This window comes from Trichechus manatus, unplaced genomic scaffold (assembly GCF_000243295.1).
Source record: "Trichechus manatus latirostris isolate Lorelei unplaced genomic scaffold, TriManLat1.0 scaffold00201, whole genome shotgun sequence".
Classification (NCBI taxonomy): Eukaryota; Metazoa; Chordata; class Mammalia; order Sirenia; family Trichechidae; genus Trichechus; species Trichechus manatus.
Window position 1 is genome coordinate 4,402,079 of NW_004444137.1, and position 11,529 is coordinate 4,413,607.

Below are 11,529 nucleotides of genomic sequence, written 5' to 3' on the forward strand. Positions count from 1 at the left end.
TGTAGTAACTGTTAAATGACAAACTATTTTGTTCTGTAAGCCTTCATCTTAAGTGAGAATAACAGCACAATTGGAAGAGTGTAGTCAATGTCACTGAACTGTGCATGTAGAAATTTTTGAAACGGTGTATCTTTGGCTATGTGTAGTTTCACCAAAAAAAAAAAATGGTTGCAAAGTTAGAGGGTTAATATTTTGTGGGGTTGTTAACCAATGTCATAAAACAACATGTGTACTACTGTTTCATGGGAAACTGTTTGTTCTGTAAGCCTTCGCCTGAAGTACGATAAAATATTAAAAAAAAGAAGAAAAAGAATAGCCTGTAGCTGATACCTGCTGCAGGAGTATAACTATCCCCAATTCAGTTCCCCTCTTTGGACCCCACTGCCTTATCTCAATGAGCTGTGCTGTTCCCAGTTCTAACTGTAAACCATCCTTAGAATAAGTCTCTTTGATTTTATCTCAAGCAGACTTTGTTTTCTGTAATGAGGTGGCATTTTGGTGGCAGCAGAAGGATCTGGAAGTATTACTGAGCCTGTACAGACCCCATGTTTGAGGTCTCAGAGAAAGCCAGGCACCAACCGGGTGCCTCCTCCTTTTCTTCGGTGACTGGAGGTGACAGGTGAGCCTTCCAGGTCAGAAGTCTGCACTGTGCATTTCAGTTCACTGAGGTAGTTTCAAGCTCTTTATACTCTCCTTTATTTTGGGGTTCCTTATTGGACCTTACTTGCTTAGTATAATTTCAATGCCTCTCCCCAGTCACAGTTACTAGCTTCTGTTTCCCTAAGGAGATCATTTAGGAATCTTGAGAACTCCTTTCATTGTCTCTAGAGATATGAGGATTATCTTTCTACCATGTGGTTGCTATATCAGTTACTATGGGACAGTTCTGCTTTAAGGAAGAGACCACCCTGCCCCAAGGAACTTCCTCTGGGTTTATATTTAAGCATTACAGTCTAGATTCCTGTGCATATTTAGGTCAATGACAGATTATAAGCAGGGATAGTGTAGAAAAAGTTTGGCCTAAATGGGGAGCTTTTAACATGTTGAAAACTTCCTTTTAATGCTCCAAATTAAAAAAAAAAAAAGAAGGGATGCCTGTACCAAACAGAAACAGTGGGGTATCTTTTACAGCTGGTACCAGGAATCAACAAAAATACAATTGGAAGATAAACTGACTTTCCTCCTGGAGTTGGTATCCAAATTGAACAAAGTTCAGAAGCTTGATCCCTCCCCTGTCCTTTCTCCAAATCCTCTTTTTTCTTTCCCAGCTCCTCAGCAGCCTGATCCCCTCTCTTCCGTCATTCCTACTGCCCCTTCTCCAGCTCCCCTTCTCTTTATCCTGCCTTACCTATTGGCCCTCCCATATCTGTCAATGCTCCCTGTGCATCATCTCTCCCTCTCACCAGTACCCCCATGGGACTGGAATCAGAGCCAGCCTTAGAAATGCCTTTTAAGACTCGATACCCTGAAGAGGCTAGTAAACTACCTCAAGTAACCTTTGCCCCATGGTCCTTGGCCAAGCTTCATGCTATCATCAAAGACTTCTCAAATCCACTGGAGGACTCACATAAATTCACTCAAGAATTTCTTAGTCCCAAACCTATGAACCAGGGCTGGCTTTTATGTTTGACCTTATTCATATGTTGGTGGGGCCTGGAAATGCTTCCAGGTGGGTGGAAGAAGTAAATGGAAGTCCTCTGATGAATCCTTAACAATAGACGTAAGGCCCCTAAAAATATACTTTTGGATTAAACTAAGACTGTCACTGATATACTTATTAAAGCTATTTCTGGAACCTTCTCGAGGAAGATAAATTGGGCTACAATTCAAGGTTGTACTCAAGAAAAAGGTGAAAGTGTTTATAGCTACTTTCACTGCCTAACAAAATTGTTTGATGAACATTCAGGGCTGAAAATAGAGGATATGGGGGCAAAAATTGCTTTCAATTCACTTTTTGTTAATGGCCTCCAATCCAAGCTCAGCAATCTGGTCAAACACTACAAACTGGATTGAGAAAACACAGAAACTAGTGAACTGGCAACTTTAGCCTACAAACTGAGCCTAACTTTACAACCGCAGGCTAAGAAAGAGGAGGAAGAAATAAAAGATAGGCAAAATAAACTAATGACTTCGCAAATGCAGCAACTACTAACATGCCCTAGAGGAGAATATCAGCCTACTGAATTAACTCAGCCACAGGGGGAAAAATCTCAGGATGTGCTTTTATCGCAAGCAGCGAGGGCACTTTAAAAAGGTTTACATGAAGCTTAAGAAAAAGCAGGCACTTTGCCCTTGGCCCCTTCCATGACCAAGTGACGGGGCTCTGGGGATAAAATAGGGGATTTTCCTGTGGTTCCTCTAGAATCATAAGGTGAAACTGTTATTAAGAGTAATGACGAGCCTTGCAAAATTCTGGTAGACATGGGTGTGACATTATTGGCACTTAACCCCACAAGCCATCAAAATTTCTTGGAGTACTAGAACTTCTAAAGTTGGGGGGGTTGCTAACTTAGAATACACCTTAATACACTCTCATCCTGTAACTGTGTCTGGATGACCAACTGAATACTTACATTCCTTAGTACTTAGCCCTAACATTCCTGTTAACTTACTTGGAAGAGCTTACTTTCTAAATGGAAATGCCATTGACAGTTTACTGAAGAAGGGGAGATATTACTAAGTATACTTAATGCTCTTCACCCTTCTACGAATGATCAGAAAGAAGCCTTGTGCTATGCACATGCTCTTAATTCACCTGAACTTCAGATTTTAACTCCTTTAGTTTCCCTTCCAATGGACTGCCTCAAGCCAGTGCATCTTTGTGGGCAGCTCCATCTACTGATATTGGGAGGGTTTGTTCAGCTGAACCTATTAAGGTGCATACTTATAACACTAAACCCTTACCTAAGATTCCCTAATATCCCACTAAGCCTGAAGCCTGAGAAGGACTAGCTCCTATATTTAACAACAATTTAGAAAAAAACCTCATTATTCCCTGTACTAGTCCATGTAACAGCCCTGTGTTCCCAGTCTGCATGGTCGATAATCGAGGTTGGAGATTTGTTCAGGAAGTAAGGGCCATTAATAAAATAGCGATTCCAAGATTTCCTGAGGCCCTAAATTCTCAGCTCTTATTATCCAGTGTTTCAGCAGTGGCCACATATTTTACAGTAATAAATGTATATAGCGCATTCTTGGCATTACTATCCATCCCAAGAGTCAATATTTATTTGCATTCAGCTGGAGCAATTAACAATACACTTGGACCTTCCTTTCCCAAGGTTTTACTGAGTTTCCAACTTATTTTTCACAGGTATTGCATGTGGACCTGCAATCTTTAAATTTATCCATGGATTGCTCCTTCTCCAATACTTGGATGACCTGTTAATTTACTCTCCCACTGAGGAGACCTGTTTGAAGGATAGCATCACTTTATTAACACACTTACCAAATAGAGGTCACAAGTTTTCTAAGGAGAAACTTTAGCTTGTTCAACCGTCTGTTAAATATTTATGGCATATATTCTCAGCCAACGGGGTACCTATTGACCCTAACAGAAAAGATGGTATTCTGACCTTTCCTATGCCTAAAACAAAAATGAAGTTAAGAGAATTTCTCAGCCTCTGTGGGTACTGCTGTACTTGAATATGAAAATTGTCACCTCTAGCCCAGGCTTTACATCATTATTCAAAACCTGTGAGCCAGGCTGTTTGCAGCTATCAGGAGAGGGAGAAGCAGCCATCTACGAACTAAAAGGCTCTCTCTCTCTCGTACTCCTGCTTTAGGATTTCCCAATTATAGCCTTAGTTTTTCCATTTCTGTACATGAGGTGAAAGGAAATGCTCTTAGGGGTATTTACTTAGGGGCATGGAGGATGGTAGAGGCTTGTTGTGTAGTATAATGTCGAGTAAGACCCTGTGGCCAGAGGATACCCACTGTGCCTTAGGGTAGTTGCTGCCACTGCCCAGTTGGTGGAAACCACTGCTGATATTGTGTTGGGAAACAATTTAAATGTGTTCCTCACACAGTCTCTGCCATTTTAAAGTCAAGTTTCAGCCAGCACATATCTGCCAGTAAGATGACGTCTTATGATGTTCTTTTATGAGCTGACCACACATACGGTTGTACACTATCCCAGGGTTAACCCAAGCAACCCTCATGCCCCTGCCAGATGATGAAGAAACTCCACCTCACGACTGTATTGATTTAACTGATCATTTATTCACTGTCATACCTGACTTTCAGGAGACCCCTCTTGACAATGCAGACTTTAACTTATTTGTGGACTGTTCTTATTTAAGATAAGCCTGCTCTCATTTCCAGGGAGGCTATGATGTCACAATGTCCACTGATGTTCTTGAAAGCGGGTCTCTCCCTGAAGTTACCTCAGCTCAGCAGGCTGAACTGATTATGCTTGCTCGGGCATGCAGATTGACCCCCAGGCTATCAGTAAGTATTTTTACAGACTTCTGATATACTCTTGGGGTAGTACATGATTTCAGGGTGCTGGGCAAGCACTGGGGGCCCTTACATCTTCAGGACCCAGATAAAAAATCACTCATAGTAACAGATCTTCTGCAAGTCATGCTACTTACTTCTGAAATCACCGCCATTAAAGTACAGGACCGTCACCATAAGGGGATTCCTCAGACTGAAGAAATTAGGGGAAATAATTTGGCCAGTGAGGCAGTCAGATCCGCTGCCTGAACTGAATTCCAAGTGACAGTGGTATCTGTGGGGTGCCCAAAACGCCAGGAGCCTGGCATAAGACATACGTGGGGAACTGTACCTTCAGGATAACACCACTAGTGAGCCCATGTGGCAAGATTTAATGAGTCACCAACGATTGGCTACAGATGAGGAAAAAGATGAATGGAAGAGAAAGGTGTGCCACCAAAATGGCATCTCTAGCATCTGGGAAGGACCCAGTAAAAAACCTAAACTGTGCTATTGGATGCCAGTCCTCCCCATGTCTTCACATGATCCTCTTGCTGGGACTGTCCATGCTAATAATCACTGTGGAAGAGACAGGCTTGTAGACATTTTATTAAAGGAATGTTGGGGACACTTTTGGGGTTGCAGCTGACCATATTACCTGATATTGCTCCATACACTTTCATTTTACTGTTGGTCAAGCATACAGAACTCCCTTGGGAAGGTACCTCTTAAGTCTTGGACGAACGCTTGAACAGCAGATTGACTTAATTCACTTGAGGCCCTCCAGTATATATAAACTTATTTTAGTAATAATTTGTAAATTTTCACAATGTATTGAGGCTTTTTCTAGCAGGAATGCCACAGCATAATTTGTGGCCAAAAATCTTTTATAGAACATCATCCCTACCTGGGGTGACGCGAGAACACTTTTCAGTGATCAAGGCACCCACTTAACTGGACAAATCATAAAGGATTTATGCAAAGTTTTTCCTACTTTTCAGAGGCTACCTTGTCCGTACCATCCACAGTCCATGGGTTTAGTTGACAGGATGAACAGTATAATTAAAAATCAATTAGCAAAGATATTCCATTCTTTAGGACTGGGTACAAATATTACCAATTCTCCTATTAAATCTAAAGTTAGCACCTTTTGATCCACACGAGCTGATCCCACATAACATTGTCTCTGGATGCCCTTTGGCCTTTCTCTATGGGTCAGCATGTGTTGATTCCAACTTCATACAAATCAGATTTTTAAAATACTATATGGCTGCAATGCATTATGCCCAGGCTTATAACAACCCTAGTTTTAAGAGTTTATAATCAGGAACTGCCTGTGGAGCCCACTGAAAGGGCTATCCCACCAGGAGATTACGTATACAGGAAGAGACATTGATAAAAGGATTCCCAAGAACCAAGATAGAAGGGACCTTATCAGGTTATCTTCCTAGTCCATGTACTGGAAAATTACAAGCAATAAAATTTGGGTACACTTGTCACAGTTAAAGAAGACCATGGCCCCTGAGTGGACCATTCAACCCATGGAAGCCTACAAACTGAAGTTTAAAAAGTGCTGGGACAAGAAGAAGCTGACAGCTAACAGACAGCTTCTGCCCAAGATACTGGGGTCAGACCTGTTTGAAATTCTTGGACTGATTTTCATTCTAATCATTCTATTGCTCGCATCATTCTCGTCCACACGTTAGAAGTGCTTCCATGTATATTGTCCTGTGATCCTAGACCTTTGTTTATCAACATCACCCACAACATGCAGCACACCATAATAATCTTTCCATGGAATATGAAATTTTACTAGTCATAGCTTTACGCTTAATCCTGATCACCTTGAAAATTTCTCTGATTCTCAAGTTAGGACTGTTTGATTCCATAGTTCATGTCTCGTGCTAATTTTGAAACCATGTTATATCTTTTCTTACTAAGTCTTTTAGCTGTTTTTTTTTTTTTTTTTTTTGTTGTTGTTCATGGTCATAAGAGGGATACAAACCTTAGTCCTACATACTCATATGTTACTTACTGGATTATTTTATTTCATTATAGCTATTGTTTGCATGCTAGCAGCACTTATATACCTCTTTCAGACAATTTCCCTACACTATGAAGCTTATCTCAGGTATTTTTCTATCTCTGTTCGTTATTCAAGTTGATAACCTGGCACAAAAATGCCTTTGTTAGATTGTCCCAAGCAGTATCTAGTGCTGGTAATCTCACAGAATGTTTTATTTGTTATTCTTCCCCCAAATCCAGTCTTGCTATTTCTGATCCTATATAATTATAATATTAAATTATAGTTTCCTACCCAATGCAACCATTAACCTCAACATTACCTTAAGTGAACCATACATGTTAGACTATGGCACCCTCCTGGATTATTGCAAAGAGCATGTTGTAAATTAACCCAATCCATAACACCTGACCAGGTCATGGGACAGTTGTGAGCTTGTTTTACAAAACGTAGGGGTGTTCATGTTTGCTAATTAGCTTTTCATTCCAACATGGAAAATTCCACAGATACTTTGAGATTTTATCAACTCAGGTAAAATAATTAACTGACTGTAAAAGGAATGACTCTTCCCCACTTTGTATCAGTCTCTGGAACCCTTTAGAGACGGGACAGTTATCCATTTGTAACAATGTCGTAATAGAACTTTGGCTTGTGCAAATAAATCTAAACATCCACTTCCCACATAGTTATACCAGAAACAACATGATCTGTACTCCTATGATTATGTATATTTATGGGGGGATCAGATTATCCCACCAAAAACAAGCCAGACCCAAGAAATAAGCCCTACACTTGGGCATTGCTCTATTTAGATGGATGGAACATGGTGGGCCAATGTACATATAGGGCATATAGGTGTCCTCCTAGATATTTATGCATACAATGAAAGTGTACATTAGACCAATGGCTTAAATTTATTAGCGAAAAAGAGAATAAAGAGAGACTCCATTGATCACTCTGTGATGGATAGATCTGGAAATGGATGGGCTTTCCTCTGAGGTATCTTGCCTGTGGTAGGCATCCCTGAAATTGAGAAATCCATTGAAAATCTCTCAGCCATCATGGAACAAATAAGTAAAGATGTTGTTGATGGGATGGCAGCTCAGCAAAAATCTTTGAATTCTCTTGCCAAAGTATTACTCGATGACAGAATAGCTATTGATTTTTTATTAACCCAACAAGGAGACATTTGTGCTATACCAAATACCACTTGTTGCACCTGGATTAATAGCTCTGGAAAAGTAGAACAAGATATCAAGCAAATTCACTAGAGAGCCACATGGTTCCATGTTTCTGACGAGATTGGGGTTTTCTCTTCCTGATATGTTTAGTTGGTTTCCACAGTAATGGGAGTCTAGATTAGATCTATTTTAGTCACTCAAATTATGATTTTCATGGTCCTTGTCATAACTGGCATTATTAAATGATGCATGAAGTTAAACACTCGTGTTTTGACCTTGAGAACTAATGTGATGCTCGTGAAAAAGATAATGTATGTGGAAACTAAGTCAGTGGTGCCCTTAATGAAACCCTACTTGAGAGTTTGAAAGAATAAGTCAGCCCTTTGTACCTCTGACCCATTGTGCCTGACACTGTCACCTCTTTCCTTTACCCTTTTGAGGCTCACTGGTGTCTCCCTCTAAAGCATGAGGAAGCTAGGGAAAACCTTGCAGAAGACGGGTTTCTCCTTTGTGGGCGACAGAGATCAGCTCACCCTGAAGAGGGGAACTTCACTATGCCAAAGTAAAAACACTCAGTACTGCCTGGTCACAATTGTGGTGTAGTGTCTGAGGTCTTGAATGTTTAATAATTCAAACAGCCATTAAACAATAGTAGCAAGCGTGTCCATGTGAGAAAGACTACTTGACTCATCAGTGATCAAAACCAACCCTGTTGCCATCAAGTCAATTCCAACCCCTAGCAACCCTATAGGACACGGTAGAAGTGCTCCATAGTGTTTCCAAGGAGTGGCTGGTAGATTTGAACTGCCGACTGTTTGGTTAGCAGTCAAATGCTTAAAAAGAGGGAATTGTCTCAGGAAAAGAAAACTTTCAGTGCAGTCAGTGAGACAGAGGCATGATATGGTTATCATGCTGTCCGATTTTAATCTGGATTCTAGACTAACAGCTATGCTTTTGGGGAAAACATGTTTTTCCTCAGTGGTCAAAACCAGGATGCGAAATCATATGCCCTGAGGCGTCTTGACTAAGTGACCATCTGCACCCTTCAAAATACACATACTCAGGAAGAGTGCTGAGTGCCGTTGCCAGCCGGGTATTTTTTCAAGATAGACAAAGAAACTACATGTAAGCATCCTGCGATCGTTAACTAAACATCTTGTGAAACTATATGTAATCTCTAATTTCAGCCATTAATAATTAAAAACAGATCAGTGTCTTACAGCTATACCCTCTAAATCAATAAGCTACACTTACCCCACCTCAGCAGGATCCCATCTCCCACTTCCCTAATTGGAGATACACCAGTCATGAATAACCTGTGGTTGATGCTTGCTGCAGTAGTAAAACTAACCCTGATTCAGACCCGCCTCTTTGGACATCACTGTCTCATCTCAATGAGCTGTGCGGGTCCCACTTCTAAGTGTAATTCTTTTCTTGGAGTAAACATCTTTGATTTTATCTCGAACAGACTTGGTTTTCTGTAATGTGGCGACAGTCTTGCAACAAGAAAGACTGTATGTGCCAGGAACTGACTGCCGTCAGGATAACTTGAGCACAGCAAATACAGAGGACTGGTCAGGGTGAGGAACAATGGTGGTAGTGCAGGTGGGAAAAGTGGGCCAGCTTGAGGTGCACTTTGGAGCTTAAGCTGCCAAGAATTGCTGGTGGATCAGACATATGAGATGAGGAGAATGGAGAATCAAATGTGACTTCTAGAATTCATGCGACGGTGAGAGCATGATCACCAGAGCCCTTCTCTAGCATGTGGAAAACCACGAAGAAAGAAGCTTGAAAAAATTACCAAAAGATTTTGTCATGGATTGAATTATGTTCCCCCAAAAATATGTGTATCAATTTGGCTGGACCATGATTCCCAGTATTATGTGGTTGTCCTCCATTTTCTGATTGTCATTTTATGTTAAAAGAGGATAAAGGTGGGATTGTAACACCACCCTTACCCCTGTCACACTGCTGATCCAGTGTAAAAGGAGTTTCTCCGGGGTGTGGCCTGCACCATCTTTTATCTCTCAAGAGATAAAAGGAAAGGAAAGCAAGCAGAAAGTTGGGGATCTCATACCACCAAGAAAGAAGCACCAGGAGCAGAGAGCGTCCTTTGGACCTGAGGTTCCTGCACAGAGAAGCTCCTAGTCTGGAGGAAGACTGATGATGATGAGGACCTTCCTCCAGAGCCGACAGAGAGAAAGCCTTCCTCTGGAGCTGACTCCCTGAATTTGGATGACTTCTAGCCTACTACACTGTGAGAAGATAAATTTTTCTTTGTGAAAGCCATCCACTCACGGTATTTCTGTTAGAGCAGCACTAGATGACTAAGATAGATTTCTTCTGGACATGTTAGATTTAGAGGTTTGGAGCCATCCAAGTGTGAGGAATCTGTGGATAAAACTTTGAAGTACAGTAGTTTTTTGGGTTCTAAGAATTTGGAGATCATCAGCCTATAGTGGATTGGAAAGTCACTATAATCTCAATAAGAACTCCTAGGGATACGTTATATTCACTATAGAAAAATTTCCCGTTGTATAACGTGTCCTAGTGGAGTCACTGGACCAACACTCCAATTTGATATTTAAACAAACATTTTATTAAAGGAATGAATCCGCGGGAGAGAATGCATTCAGATCATCTCTAACAGTATGCTCGGCCTTGCAGACAGAACGAGATATTTAACAAGTGCGTACAGACAACTGTCTCACATCAAAGCAATTGAAAGGGGGAGGAAAGATTTACAAGGAGGCAATTAACTGCAAACCACCTTCACATCGGTTTCTAGAGTCACACAGATCTCTCATTCTTGATATAATTTAACTAAGGCAATATTTCTAAAATGAAAAGTAAACAATTTCAACATGAAAGGTTAGCGATATGTTTGCAGCTGGGCCAACTTAATTGGAATATTTGGATACAGAACTGACCGTTAGGAAAGTACAAAGATTAGATCCATTTCAAATCTAAGTCTTTTGAAATGCAAACTCTGCTTATTTCGCTGAGAGAAAAAGGGATAACGTCTATGTGTCTGCTGAGGAAATTCTTCGAAGGTAGTTGAAACAACATGTTCATCTATAGGCTCTAATTGATCAACTCAGTGAGGCTTTTTCTAAGGCAAGCTGCTGGAACACTATTAACATAATAAGTACTGAGCTTTGTCTTTCAAATGGTAAACTTCAACAGAAACTTAACTTTTATCAGGAGTGTAGAAGTGAGATTTCAGTAAAATTTAGAATGGAGTGCCTAATTTTAGTTCTGAAATCCCCACAACTACACCTATCAGTGTGTCAAAATTTCCCTCACACAAAGGAGAATCAAGAAACTGTTTACCATATTTACTAATCTGTATTGATTTACAAGATATAATAAGTGAAAAAAGTCAGAATCAGAGCTTCTAATCTCTGACTCATCTCTGTTCACTACATGTCTAGGTACATTGCAGCCACTGACTCGGTTGAGGTGTGAATTATCTCCCCTTCGTGAATTGTACTTAAAGAAAAAGGACCATTTCTTTACTTCTGCTATGAATACCTGGCTTATAGAGTTTGGTCCAATTTGGTAAACATGTTATGACACTACTATTTCTATCTCATTCCCAGACCCATTGCCCTGCTGGTCCAAGTGGTTCCCAGACACCTCACTGCACTAAGAAAAGTTTTCCAGAGGTTCAGGCAATCGCCAGGCCCCCAAGTGAACTTAGAAAAGGTCTCTGGCAGACCTGGCAGGCCATGGACACCTTCCCCAAGACACTCAGGTCAACGCAGACAAGTTCAGCCTCCACATGGGGACTTGGAACATCTCCAGAGCCTCATGCAAGGAACAGGAGGAACCCAGTGGGAATGCAGGAAAAAGCCTGGGCTCCGGGTGTGTGTAGGTGTGCATGGG

The 11,529-nt window shown here is 40.9% G+C and overlaps 1 pseudogene; it reads left to right on the forward strand.

Annotated features, from left to right (window-relative positions):
- Positions 1 to 8,244, forward strand: part of LOC101354878 (ubiquitin carboxyl-terminal hydrolase 17-like protein 6) — a 40,805-nt pseudogene extending 32,561 nt beyond the window's left edge.
- The last annotated feature ends 3,285 nt before the right edge of the window (positions 8,245 to 11,529 follow it).